We start from the raw sequence: 13,878 nt of genomic DNA on the forward strand, positions 1-13,878 counted from the left end.
AAAAAAATGGACACGTTAACATACAGTTAGTGTCTGGTAATGCCTATCATCATGAAGTCTGTTTTTTGGGGAATTTTTGTTGTTTTTTTAAGAATGCACAGAAAAAAATAACGGTCAATATAATAGGCACCCGTCTGTTACCATCTATCATTTGTCCATTTGCCATAGATGTTAATGTTACAAAAAAATAATGGACACTTCACATCTGTCATAAGTCCTTTATTTTGAACAAAGCCAAAAGTCCTGCACCCGGCATTATTATCTCCACCCAAATAATAGACCTTTGATGGATTTGATGAAAACAGACAGTAACAGACGACAAAACAAATCTCAATTATATCAATGGGATTAAAGGGATTCTATCATTAGAAAGGCTATTCTTCCCCTACCTTTAGATGTCTTCTCCACTGTTATTTAGATATCTCGGTTTTTGTCCATATTCTAATTAGTTTTCTCGCAGTGAGAAAACTCTCCTTCTTCTTGTTCGCCTCCTCCTCCTCTTCTTCCTTGTCCCATCACGTTTTTTTCAAGTAGTGCCAACTGCGCATGTCCGTCACCATTTTCCTGCGGCTGAACGAGAGAGGCCACAGAAAAATGGCCGACAGACAATGGTCGCAGTCGGCCATTTTCCTGTGGCCGAACAGGAAAGAAGAGGCGGAGGCGATGAACAGAAGAAAGCAGCGCTGGATAGCTTTCTTGAAGCACCCCAGTGTTGTGAGAAAACTAATTAGCATATGTACGAAAACCAGGATATCTAAGGAACAGCGGCATGGGGAAGACATCTAAAGGTAGGGGAAGAATAGCCTTTCTTAAGGATATTCCTACGGGGGTTTAGCTAAAAACAGGATTCTAATGATAGAATCCCTTTAATGGTTTTTTGATGGATCTGTTAGCATTCATCAGAAAATGTGTACAACGGACACTAACAGAAATTATAACGGTAGTGTGAACGCTCCCTTAGCAGGCCAGTAGTTTTCTTTTCACGGCTATATATTGCTGTTAACTACACTGTGTATAACTCATAGGAGCTCATATAAACATTGTATACTTTGTGATCAGAAAAGCATAGCCACATATAGTGTTTGCTTTACAGGAAGTATTAATTTGTCTGTTTAGTGTTTCATAGCTGCCATAATTCATCCCTAACGCTACAGATTAGGACATTAGCCAATGTCAATAAAGCTGGGATTGCGTATGACCTAACCTTTCCTATATAGTATCAAATAAACAGTTGAGGATTTGCATATTTCTGCAGAGCTCTGCACAATACAAGAGCCTTAATATACTCAAATACGGAAGCTTTAGGAAAGGAGAAATTCCCAAGACAGAGCATGCAGACGACTTGGAAATATGCCTTTATTATGTTACTCTGGGATACCATGGGGTAAAATAAAGCACTTGTTTGACAATCATTACTGTGCAGTATGAGAAATGTTGCAGAAGATTTATGTAAACTCAAGATACAGTTTGCAGAGTTCTGTGTAGGAAGTGGCACAGGCTGAGATCATAGGCTTAGAGTTTCCAGTACATCAGATGAGAGTAAAGCAGGTTACCGATAAGGAGGCCAGGAAGAGCTGGTCACTAGGTCATGTGTAATAACAGCACATAATGGTTTTATCTCTTCTCTCTCACACTGTGCCCCAGAGATAAGCATTATATCAATTGTTAATGGTGTATCGCTGGACTGTGGCTGAAATATAGTAACTGTGGACTAGATGTGTTCTACTTACATAGTCTCTGGATCATACGTGGAGGAATGCTTGTTTTCTTATGCTTCATCCATTAAAGAGCATTTCTGGATTTGTGTAAATAAAGAAGGCCATAGTAAAAAGCAATGAAGAGAAAGAATAATTAATGTTATTAATTAGTACAATTATGAAGACAAGTATAATGTGTTTCTCGTGCTTTGTAGTCATGGAATGAACAGGTTCCATGATTAGGTAATAGTGGAATCAGGGCTGGCATCAGCACCTGGCTTACCCAGGCAAGTGCCGGGGCCCCAACTTCCTGAGGAGACCCACTGGTATTCTGAATGCGGCTGTTTTTTTGTTTTGTTTTTTTTTAAATAGGCCGTTACCTGCTGGAATAACCCCAGCCGGTAATCTGGAGCAGGGATCAGTAAGTAAGTTTGGGATAGCCTAGCCGTCTGCTTACACCACAAAGTATGATGATCGGAGGCCCAGGGGAGGTGAGCAAACATAATAAACTTTTTTACTTACCTCTCCTGCGCTCCAACGTGTACTTTCTTCGGCCCTCTTCAATGACCTCGTGTGGCTAAGGCCGGCGGCACGATACATAATGACATTAGCAAACCCATGTCTGATGTCATCAAGAAGTGCTGAAGACTGACCAGGGAGAGACGCCGGAGCCCAGGAGAGGTAATTAACATGCTTTTTTATGTTTGTCACCTCCCCTAGGCCTCAGATCATTATACTCAGATGGCTATCTTTTTGCATCAATTAAATGGATCTGTTAAACGGATGTAAAGAACATGATGTAAATTACCATTACTTTGCACATTGAGGACAGGACCCTAAAACATGAAGGCTCTGATAGTGCCACCCTTTTTGCTCATGCTATAAGCAGGTCCTAACTGGGAGTTGATATCATTTTTGTTTTTCTTTCCAGTGTGTTAATACATAATCTGTAGTCGACATTTAAAAAAAAAATAATTGAAGACTTTGAGCTTTTCTCTCAAGTTTTAAAAGTTAAATTTAATGGTTAGCCATTACCTGTGAAGGATGAGTTAGGACTAGTCTGGCTTCTATTACATCCCAACTAAACTCTGCTATTGCTGAATAGGATATTATTTTATTTAGGTATGAGGAGACATAATATCCATGAGTATAATTTAGGTCCAGAAAGATTTGAACAATGTACAAGTTTTGGCATTTTAGATGTAACCAAAACATAATCAAGTTACGGTTATATTCTCAATATGGGCTTAAAGTGCAGACTCTCAATTTTAATTTTAGGTTCTTTACATCCTAATTGAAGGAAGAGTTTAGGAATTACAGCTCTGTAATATGTAGGTGGCACATAAGAAGAAATCAAAGTACTGAGAGGGTGATATTGTTACCCTTCATTCACATCTGCGTTCGGTAATCCGTTCAGGAAGTCCGCATGCGGACCCCCCAAACGGAATACCAAACGCAACTGCAAGCGGTGTGCAGTGAAAGCACACGGACCCCATAGACTATAATGGGGTCGGTGTGCTGGCCACACACTGCCCGCACGAATCATGCGGACAGGAAAGTAGATTGTGAACTACTTTCCTGTCTGCATGTTCTGGTCTATGGAATCCGTGTGCTTTCACTGGCACACCACTTGCAGTTAAGTTCAGTATTCCATTTGGGGGGGTCCTTATGCGGACTCCCCCGGATGGAATACCAACACAGATGTGAACAAGGCCTTACAGTGATCCACCATGTAAACCATACACCATCTGGGTGGGTACTCACCTTTACTTAGACATAATGCATCTATTAGAGGCTGAAGAGGGAAGGTTGCAGCCAAGTAAGAAAATCCACCAGATATGCTGCCCGCCTGCCCAGGTGGTGAAATGGTATGGAGCGGATAAGAAGAGTACTTCCACAAAGTACTGGGGCGCAAACCTTTACTTGACATATATACTTTTTTAATTTAATACTGTTGGATATTTGCATACATCCAATTTTATTGACTAATCTCCAATGTAATGTGTACACATACTTTCTATTTAAAAAACTCAAAATGGCACCAAAAATGCTTAATGTGAAGGCCCTTTTTTATTTTAGGGGAGGGGAGATGATTACTTGTGTGCCCAGATCATGCTAGAAAAATCATTGTTGTTCATAAGTGGTTCTATAACACCAATGGTCATAATTATCTAACCTCCCAATATTAGAATAAAACAAAACTTACATTGAGGTGGCCGGATAGGATGTATAAGCTTGGACGTTACAGGAGGTGCTGTGGAGACAAGACAGATCTGTCTCTCCCCTCCTGCTGCCAGACTTACTAGCCAATCGAAGTGAAGGGGAAGAGTAGGGACGCTGCTTTCCTAGCTGCCAATAGTATGCGCGCATTGCTAAGAGTCTTGCAAGGAGTTTGCCACTACAGTACTGTACAGTACTACTCGTGATGGGCAATATGATGTATTGGATTGGTTCGCCCCCAGTGCCCAGTGGAAATGCTCTTCCTATCCCCCCCATAAGCTCTGTAATATGTAGCTGCCTCTTTTTGCAAGGGACCAAAGATAATTGGACAATTATCTGAAACGCTAGTTAATGGGCTGCATGAGCTATTCCCTCATTAATCCAACATCAATTAAATAGGTAAAAGGTTTGGAGTTGAACTTGCGGTTAAAGGAGCTCTCAATGGAACAGAAACAGGTCATCATTAGGCTGAGAGAAAAAAAAAAAAAACAGGATACCCATCAAATACATAGTGAAAATGTTAGGAGTGGCTAAATCAACAGTTTGGTACATTCTAGTAAAAATAAAACAAAACACACCAGTGATCTTGGGAATTCAAAAAGGCCTGAACATCCGCAAAAGACAACAGTGGTGGATGATCGCAAATGATCCATGACGGAGAAAAACCCCTTCACAATATCCACCCAAGTGAAGAACGCTTTGTAGAAAAATGGTTGCAATTCCTAAACGTTTCACAGAATATTTCTGGTCAACCCCTTGCATTAAACCTGAAAGTATAGACTTCAATTGCATCTCAATCGTTTCATATCAAATCCAACGTGGTCGCCGCAGAGCCCAAATCATGAAGATTGTGTCACTGTCCAAATATTTCAGGGCATAAGTGTATCTGTGTTACAGTTTCTGCTCTCTATGTGATACCAGTAATCTCTAAACTTTCACCACAAGTCTCTGTCTGGTAATTTTTGTGTTAGAAATGTCTATGACTAGATCATGGTCAGTAGTTACTGTGGTAAATCTGATTCCACTTTATATTCTGTACTGTGAAAAGCCTGTCTTACCGTAATAAAAAAATAATTTGCCTAGTTCTGGAAAACCCCTTTAAGATATCCCAGCATCACTATCTTACAATCTACAGATCTGTATCGTCTCATTTCCATATAAGATTTAGAAGATTTCCCTAGGTTCACTTTCAGGTGCCAAGAGAGATACATTACACAAGGATAAGTAGATTTTCCACTGTTAAGCGTAATTATTTTTCTAAACCTGTACAAGAATATCTGACAGTTCTTGAATTTATTGGGAAAAACTAACAAATTTAAGATATATATATATATATAGAGAGAGAGAGAGAGATAGAGAGAGAGAAAGAGAGTTTTTGTCTTCTTATATACAGTACATTTGAGATAAAATTAGATTTAGTCAGTCACTGTGCTATTTCTGAAAGTGAAAATAATAGCTCATTCACGAAGGAAGATCTAGATATTAAGTGTTTCATAAGAGTCAAGCTACATATAGAATATCTAAGGTAGTATATATGCTGCGCATGGGTTTCTGTTTGGGGATCTGCTTGGGGACCCCCCAAACGGGAACCTCATCTGCATAAAAAAGTTGTTACCTAAAGAAATCCACAGATGCCATAAGCTAGACTGGGGTCTGTGTGGTTTTCGCTCAGTTTCAGCACGTAATATGTGGAGAGAAAAGTGCTGCTTGAAGAACTTTTCTCTCCACATTTTTCATGCGGAGAGGCGAACGGAATGACCTGAACGCGGATGTGAACCGAGCCTAAGCTCTACAAATGATACAAAGTTTGCAAGTGAAAGGAAATCCTGAGATCTCTTTCTAATTCTATAAGAAGATAGACTGTACATAAAACATTCCAACAAATGGCACAGCATAAATGCAGATTAAATTAAACATAGATGAAAAAATTCTCCTTTGTTTAATAGCAAGTTTTAATGGTGTTGGACAGTTTGTTTTCTCAGTGCTATTCTCCGGTTGTTCAAAATCCATCTTGCCACATTCTAGTTGCACTCAGTACACACTTTAAGATGATCTGTTTCCCCCCATCCTGTCCACTGTGTATTGTAAAATGAAGCATGTCCTTGTGCTACCATACTAGGGTTTAGGGATACAAACCTGGTAAAATCAATCCCACCCATCGCTTTGTTACTACAGTCCTGGGATTGTGCCATTGAAGATGAGGACATGACACCCCACTTCGCTGAGCATGCATTGGGAGATGCCAGACATGAGTCTTGGTCTTATCACTGCTCAACTTAAAGTTAGAAAAACTCAGTTAGGCTAACGTACCACGCAGTGAATCGCTACACAGAAAATGCTGTGGAAAAGATTATGGCATAAACGCATTGTTTATCACAGAAAGTTTTCCTGCGTTTTTGAAATTGCGACATTTTTGCTGCAGATTTTTTTCTGTAATGTGTGGATGGGATTGACCATAATTCCATCCATCTGCAGTTTTTTTTCAACGTGGGCCCAGGCGTTACTGAGCGACGGTGGCATTTTACTATGTCACTAAACCTCAGCAGTACCTGGTAACAGGTTTCCTTTAATTTCAGATTAGTTTCCTTGTCCTTATTATAAAATCATGCTGATAGAGCCTCACATATGCGTGAATTTTAAAAAAGGCTATTCAGGCACCGCTAAAGTCATATTAAAACCTCCGTTTTAAAATAAAACCCTAAAACAGAATATGTTCATCTTACCGAACGTGCACGGTGGGCGGGCATTCAGGATCAATGTCAGTTCGCGAGTTAGACGGGACCCGAGGACATCGCTGGAAGAGGAAGCGTGGCTGAAGATGACGTCTGACCCTGAATGCCCGCCCCCGTGCACGGGGGTAGTTTAATATAACTTTAGCAGTGCTTTTCCGTATACGTATAATAGGGGCAGAAGGTCCACAAAGGAAAACTTTGTGAACAATGCAAAACTTTCCACAGTGTTTTTATTGCTGCATTTTGCTCTGTGGGGCCTTAGCCCTAGAAATATAACAGTATGTTCACATATATACTGCAGGATTTATCGCGGTATATATGTGAACATTACAAAATGTGAAATCTGCAGACAACTTGCAGCATGTCAATACAGTACACATCCACAGTGCTTTGAAGTTTACGTTGCAGATTTTTTTTACAGTATATGGGTGAGATTTTTTTAAATCCACTTTTCTTCTAGTGTTAATATGGGCATATTGGTAACCTATCAGCCTGCTCTTACACTGATCTCTTGGCTCCATAAATTGTGACGCTTAGTAAAGGACGATGAAGGAAAACATCTGACAAAACATGACATGTATAAAGCTTTCCATAGATATAGTGATTAGTCTCATGGGGAATTTCGGGCTGAGCTCTCTAATATTACTTCTGTCCTCAAGGAACAGTTACAAAGTCCTTTCCACGGCATCAGTCACATTATAAAGCAAGGGAGCATGTAGATGATCCTCCTATCATTTTGCAGGCTGTGTAATACAATACATCATGAAAACTGATCTTTCATGTAGCCAGGCTAGAAGCTTTACCTGCTCATCTCTGAAACACCAGGGAAATTAATTTACTCGCATCTCAACCTTATGAGCTGTTGTCTTCGCCATGAGCTAAGGATCAGCGTGAATTGAAAAGCAGTAAGGACAGATGATTCATTAGAATTACCGCAAACAGCTTTAATAAATAATAACCCCTGAGGAGCATCAGATAGTTACTGCTAACTAACAGACACTCCATGAACTTACAGTAATGGATGGCGAGTTCTGGCACATACTGACACTACTTAAACAGTCTCCATGTATTAATAGAACATTGCCAACAGTTTAGAAGAATATCCTCTGAATAATATTTTTATGTACCCATGATGCCTTGTTATGGTTGTCGTCTTTAATGTGGTGGAAGGAAAATGGGCGAATAATCATTGTTTTATTGTCTACACTATTGTAGAACTTGAAGACGTTTGTCGACAACAAGTGTTGTGATTTACACAATTGTACACACGAGCAGGTAGGCTTATTTAGATTGGGACATGACTTTGGTGTAGGACAAACAAGGCTTCAAAGCTTGGGGGGAATGTATTCATATTCCATGATCTAAGTTACTGTGTGGCTCGGATCATCCAGTTTGTAGTTAGGTTAGTTCCACTTGTGGTATCACAAAGTGGATCAGTACACCCGCCAGTAGTCTGAAGACAGAGCTGATGTGAAGAGTCATTCTCCTCCGTAGATACTGTCTCAGCTAAGCCGTTAGAGATCTGCCTGACAAGCTTGTCATTTATTTCCGAATACAACCAGATGACTTGTGAGTATCGCTCTGGGCTACTAAAGAATTGTCACGTGGTGCAGACATATCACAGCTTTTCATGTTATGATACTGAAACTCAAGATTATTGAAAGATAAATAACACATTATACAACATATATTTTACTTATGACTGTAGTAAAATATCAACAGTATGAAGTAAATATATCTATGGTAGGTCAATAAGAGCCATAAAGTAAAGTGTCATAAAACAGTAAACATTTTAGGCCATAAACATAGGAATAAAAGTAAGCAAATAAGGTTTTAGAGTGTTTTAATATGTCAGCAAAAAAATTACCTATTTTTAAAGAAAATTTAGATTTTTCATATTTTTTTTAAGAATTAGATTTTTTACTTAATTTTTCATGTTACAGTCTGCAATATATTTGTGAAAAAAGAATCATATCTTGCAATTTTATCTCCATATAATAATAATAATGTATGGAAAATAAAATAAAAATTCCACGATTATAACATAAGAACAGAGTAGAAGAAAATAGTATCTTTCTCTATATGTTTTTAATAAATACATTTAAAAAAATTTAACAAAATTCTGACCATTTTGCTCCATGTGAACTAGCCCTAAGTATAGCATTTTTAGGCATTTTTTTTTTTTTTTTTGTAAATTGCATGGTTAGGTCCTAATGCCTCTTAGAAATATGAAATAGTTTATCAAAATAAGATAAAGAAGATAATAGTTGGAAAAAACTGCTTATGCCTCTTTTGCGATAGTTAATCGTGTAGTTATGTTTAGATTATATGTGGTAAGGTTGGTAATGGATATGCAAATTTCCTTAGAAAGGATCAAATTCGTAGAATTTTTTAATAATCTCATACTGAAATGTTACTGGTAAATCCTTAAAGCTTCTTCCTCGTTCCTTTCTTTTGTAGCCACTTCAGCATTGCTCAACCTTTATCAGTCCTATCAGATACTTAACCAATTTCAATTGCAAATGACTAATTATAGTTTATATGTCGATTAATTCCATATGTAAATTTGTATAAAGTATTCAATGTGACCATCCCCTTTAAATTATGGGTTTGTCTTACCGCATGGGAAGCTACAATAAATAAGAGTCATAGAGCAATTTTCTGAGGACAGCAAACAATGTGAACTCAGACCGAAGCTTCTTCCTTGTTCCTTTCATTCGTAGCCACTTCAGCATTTCTCAACCTATTTATTGAGTACCTGTACAGTAATTGTTACTATTGTGTAATAATTACAAGTAGAGATGAGCGAACACTAAAATGTTCGAGGTTCGAAATTCGATTCGAACAGCCGCTCACTGTTCGAGTGTTCGAATGGGTTTCGAACCCCATTATAGTCTATGGGGAACATAAACTCGTTAAGGGGGAAACCCAAATTCGTGTCTGGAGGGTCACCAAGTCCACTATGACACCCCAGGAAATGATACCAACACCCTGGAATGACACTGGGACAGCAGGGGAAGCATGTCTGGGGGCATAAAAGTCACTTTATTTCATGGAAATCCCTGTCAGTTTGCGATTTTCGCAAGCTAACTTTTCCCCATAGAAATGCATTGGCCAGTGCTGATTGGCCAGAGTACGGAACTCGACCAATCAGCGCTGGCTCTGCTGGAGGAGGCGGAGTCTAAGATCGCTCCACACCAGTCTCCATTCAGGTCCGACCTTAGACTCCGCCTCCTCCGGCAGAGCCAGCGCTGATTGGCCGAAGGCTGGCCAATGCATTCCTATGCGAATGCAGACTTAGCAGTGCTGAGTCAGTTTTGCTCAACTACACATCTGATGCACACTCGGCACTGCTACATCAGATGTAGCAATCTGATGTAGCAGAGCCGAGGGTGCACTAGAACCCCTGTGCAAACTCAGTTCACGCTAATAGAATGCATTGGCCAGCGCTGATTGGCCAATGCATTCTATTAGCCCGATGAAGTAGAGCTGAATGTGTGTGCTAAGCACACACATTCAGCACTGCTTCATCACGCCAATACAATGCATTAGCCAGTGCTGATTGGCCAGAGTACGGAATTCGGCCAATCAGCGCTGGCCAATGCATTCTATTAGCCCGATGAAGTAGAGCTGAATGTGTGTGCTAAGCACACACATTCAGCACTGCTTCATCAAGCCAATACAATGCATTAGCCAGTGCTGATTGGCCAGAGTACGGAATTCGGCCAATCAGCGCTGGCTCTGCTGGAGGAGGCGGAGTCTAAGATCGCTCCACACCAGTCTCCATTCAGGTCCGACCTTAGACTCCGCCTCCTCCGGCAGAGCCAGCGCTGATTGGCCGAAGGCTGGCCAATGCATTCCTATGCGAATGCAGACTTAGCAGTGCTGAGTCAGTTTTGCTCAACTACACATCTGATGCACACTCGGCACTGCTACATCAGATGTAGCAATCTGATGTAGCAGAGCCGAGGGTGCACTAGAACCCCTGTGCAAACTCAGTTCACGCTAATAGAATGCATTGGCCAGCGCTGATTGGCCAATGCATTCTATTAGCCCGATGAAGTAGAGCTGAATGTGTGTGCTAAGCACACACATTCAGCACTGCTTCATCACGCCAATACAATGCATTAGCCAGTGCTGATTGGCCAGAGTACGGAATTCGGCCAATCAGCGCTGGCCAATGCATTCTATTAGCCCGATGAAGTAGAGCTGAATGTGTGTGCTAAGCACACACATTCAGCACTGCTTCATCACGCCAATACAATGCATTAGCCAGTGCTGATTGGCCAGAGTACGGAATTCGGCCAATCAGCGCTGGCTCTGCTGGAGGAGGCGGAGTCTAAGATCGCTCCACACCAGTCTCCATTCAGGTCCGACCTTAGACTCCGCCTCCTCCGGCAGAGCCAGCGCTGATTGGCCGAAGGCTGGCCAATGCATTCCTATGCGAATGCAGACTTAGCAGTGCTGAGTCAGTTTTGCTCAACTACACATCTGATGCACACTCGGCACTGCTACATCAGATGTAGCAATCTGATGTAGCAGAGCCGAGGGTGCACTAGAACCCCTGTGCAAACTCAGTTCACGCTAATAGAATGCATTGGCCAGCGCTGATTGGCCAATGCATTCTATTAGCCCGATGAAGTAGAGCTGAATGTGTGTGCTAAGCACACACATTCAGCACTGCTTCATCACGCCAATACAATGCATTAGCCAGTGCTGATTGGCCAGAGTACGGAATTCGGCCAATCAGCGCTGGCCAATGCATTCTATTAGCCCGATGAAGTAGAGCTGAATGTGTGTGCTAAGCACACACATTCAGCACTGCTTCATCACGCCAATACAATGCATTAGCCAGTGCTGATTGGCCAGAGTACGGAATTCGGCCAATCAGCGCTGGCTCTGCTGGAGGAGGCGGAGTCTAAGATCGCTCCACACCAGTCTCCATTCAGGTCCGACCTTAGACTCCGCCTCCTCCGGCAGAGCCAGCGCTGATTGGCCGAAGGCTGGCCAATGCATTCCTATGCGAATGCAGACTTAGCAGTGCTGAGTCAGTTTTGCTCAACTACACATCTGATGCACACTCGGCACTGCTACATCAGATGTAGCAATCTGATGTAGCAGAGCCGAGGGTGCACTAGAACCCCTGTGCAAACTCAGTTCACGCTAATAGAATGCATTGGCCAGCGCTGATTGGCCAATGCATTCTATTAGCCCGATGAAGTAGAGCTGAATGTGTGTGCTAAGCACACTCATTCAGCACTGCTTCATCACGCCAATACAATGCATTAGCCAGTGCTGATTGGCCAGAGTACGGAATTCGGCCAATCAGCGCTGGCTCTGCTGGAGGAGGCGGAGTCTAAGGTCGGACCTGAATGGAGACTGGTGTGGAGCGATCTTAGACTCCGCCTCCTCCAGCAGAGCCAGCGCTGATTGGCCGAATTCCGTACTCTGGCCAATCAGCACTGGCTAATGCATTGTATTGGCGTGATGAAGCAGTGCTGAATGTGTGTGCTTAGCACACACATTCAGCTCTACTTCATCGGGCTAATAGAATGCATTGGCCAGCGCTGATTGGCCGAATTCCGTACTCTGGCCAATCAGCACTGGCTAATGCATTGTATTGGCGTGATGAAGCAGTGCTGAATGTGTGTGCTTAGCACACACATTCAGCTCTACTTCATCGGGCTAATAGAATGCATTGGCCAGCGCTGATTGGCCGAATTCCGTACTCTGGCCAATCAGCACTGGCTAATGCATTGTATTGGCGTGATGAAGCAGTGCTGAATGTGTGTGCTTAGCACACACATTCAGCTCTACTTCATCGGGCTAATAGAATGCATTGGCCAGCGCTGATTGGCCGAATTCCGTACTCTGGCCAATCAGTGCTGGCCAATGCATTCTATTAGCTTGATGAAGCAGAGTGTGCACAAGGGTTCAAGCGCACCCTCGGCTCTGATGTAGCAGAGCCGAGGCTGCACAAGGGTTCAAGCGCACCCTCGGCTCTGATGTAGGAGAGCCGAGGGTGCACTTGAACCCTTGTGCACCCTCAGCTCTGCTACATCAGAGCCGAGGGTGCGCTTGAACCCTTGTGCACACTCTGCTTCATCAAGCTAATAGAATGCATTGGCCAGCGCTGATTGGCCAATGTATTCTATTAGCCTGATGAAGTAGAGCTGAATGTGTGTGCTAAGCACACACATTCAGCTCTACTTCATCGGGCTAATAGAATGCATTGGCCAGCGCTGATTGGCCAGAGTACGGAACTCGACCAATCAGCGCTGGCTCTGCTGGAGGAGGCGGAGTCTAAGATCGCTCCACACCAGTCTCCATTCAGGTCCGACCTTAGACTCCGCCTCCTCCAGCAGAGCCAGCGCTGATTGGCCGAATTCCGTACTCTGGCCAATCAGCACTGGCTAATGCATTGTATTGGCGTGATGAAGCAGTGCTGAATGTGTGTGCTTAGCACACACATTCAGCTCTACTTCATCGGGCTAATAGAATGCATTGGCCAATCAGCGCTGGCCAATGCATTCTATTAGCGTGAACTGAGTTTGCACAGGGGTTCTAGTGCACCCTCGGCTCTGCTACATCAGATTGCTACATCTGATGTAGCAGTGCCGAGTGTGCATCAGATGTGTAGTTGAGCAAAACTGACTCAGCACTGCTAAGTCTCTGCATTCGCATAGGAATGCATTGGCCAGCCTTCGGCCAATCAGCGCTGGCTCTGCCGGAGGAGGCGGAGTCTAAGGTCGGACCTGAATGGAGACTGGTGTGGAGCGATCTTAGACTCCGCCTCCTCCAGCAGAGCCAGCGCTGATTGGTCGAGTTCCGTACTCTGGCCAATCAGCGCTGGCCAATGCATTCTATTAGCCCGATGAAGTAGAGCTGAATGTGTGTGCTTAGCACACACATTCAGCTCTACTTCATCAGGCTAATAGAATACATTGGCCAATCAGCGCTGGCCAATGCATTCTATTAGCTTGATGAAGCAGAGTGTGCACAAGGGTTCAAGCGCACCCTCGGCTCTGATGTAGCAGAGCTGAGGGTGCACAAGGGTTCAAGTGCACCCTCGGCTCTCCTACATCAGAGCCGAGGGTGCGCTTGAACCCTTGTGCAGCCTCGGCTCTGCTACATCAGAGCCGAGGGTGCGCTTGAACCCTTGTGCACACTCTGCTTCATCAAGCTAATAGAATGCATTGGCCAGCACTGATTGGCCAGAGTACGGAATT

General features: G+C 42.8%; 1 protein-coding gene across 1 annotated transcript in view; it reads left to right on the forward strand.

The window, feature by feature from the left end:
• PARM1 (prostate androgen-regulated mucin-like protein 1) overlaps positions 1-13,878 on the forward strand; it is a 69,340-nt gene that overhangs the window by 31,133 nt on the left and 24,329 nt on the right. The window lies entirely within an intron of this gene.

Source organism: Leptodactylus fuscus, chromosome 1 (genome assembly GCF_031893055.1).
Source record: "Leptodactylus fuscus isolate aLepFus1 chromosome 1, aLepFus1.hap2, whole genome shotgun sequence".
NCBI classification, from domain to species: domain Eukaryota; kingdom Metazoa; phylum Chordata; class Amphibia; order Anura; family Leptodactylidae; genus Leptodactylus; species Leptodactylus fuscus.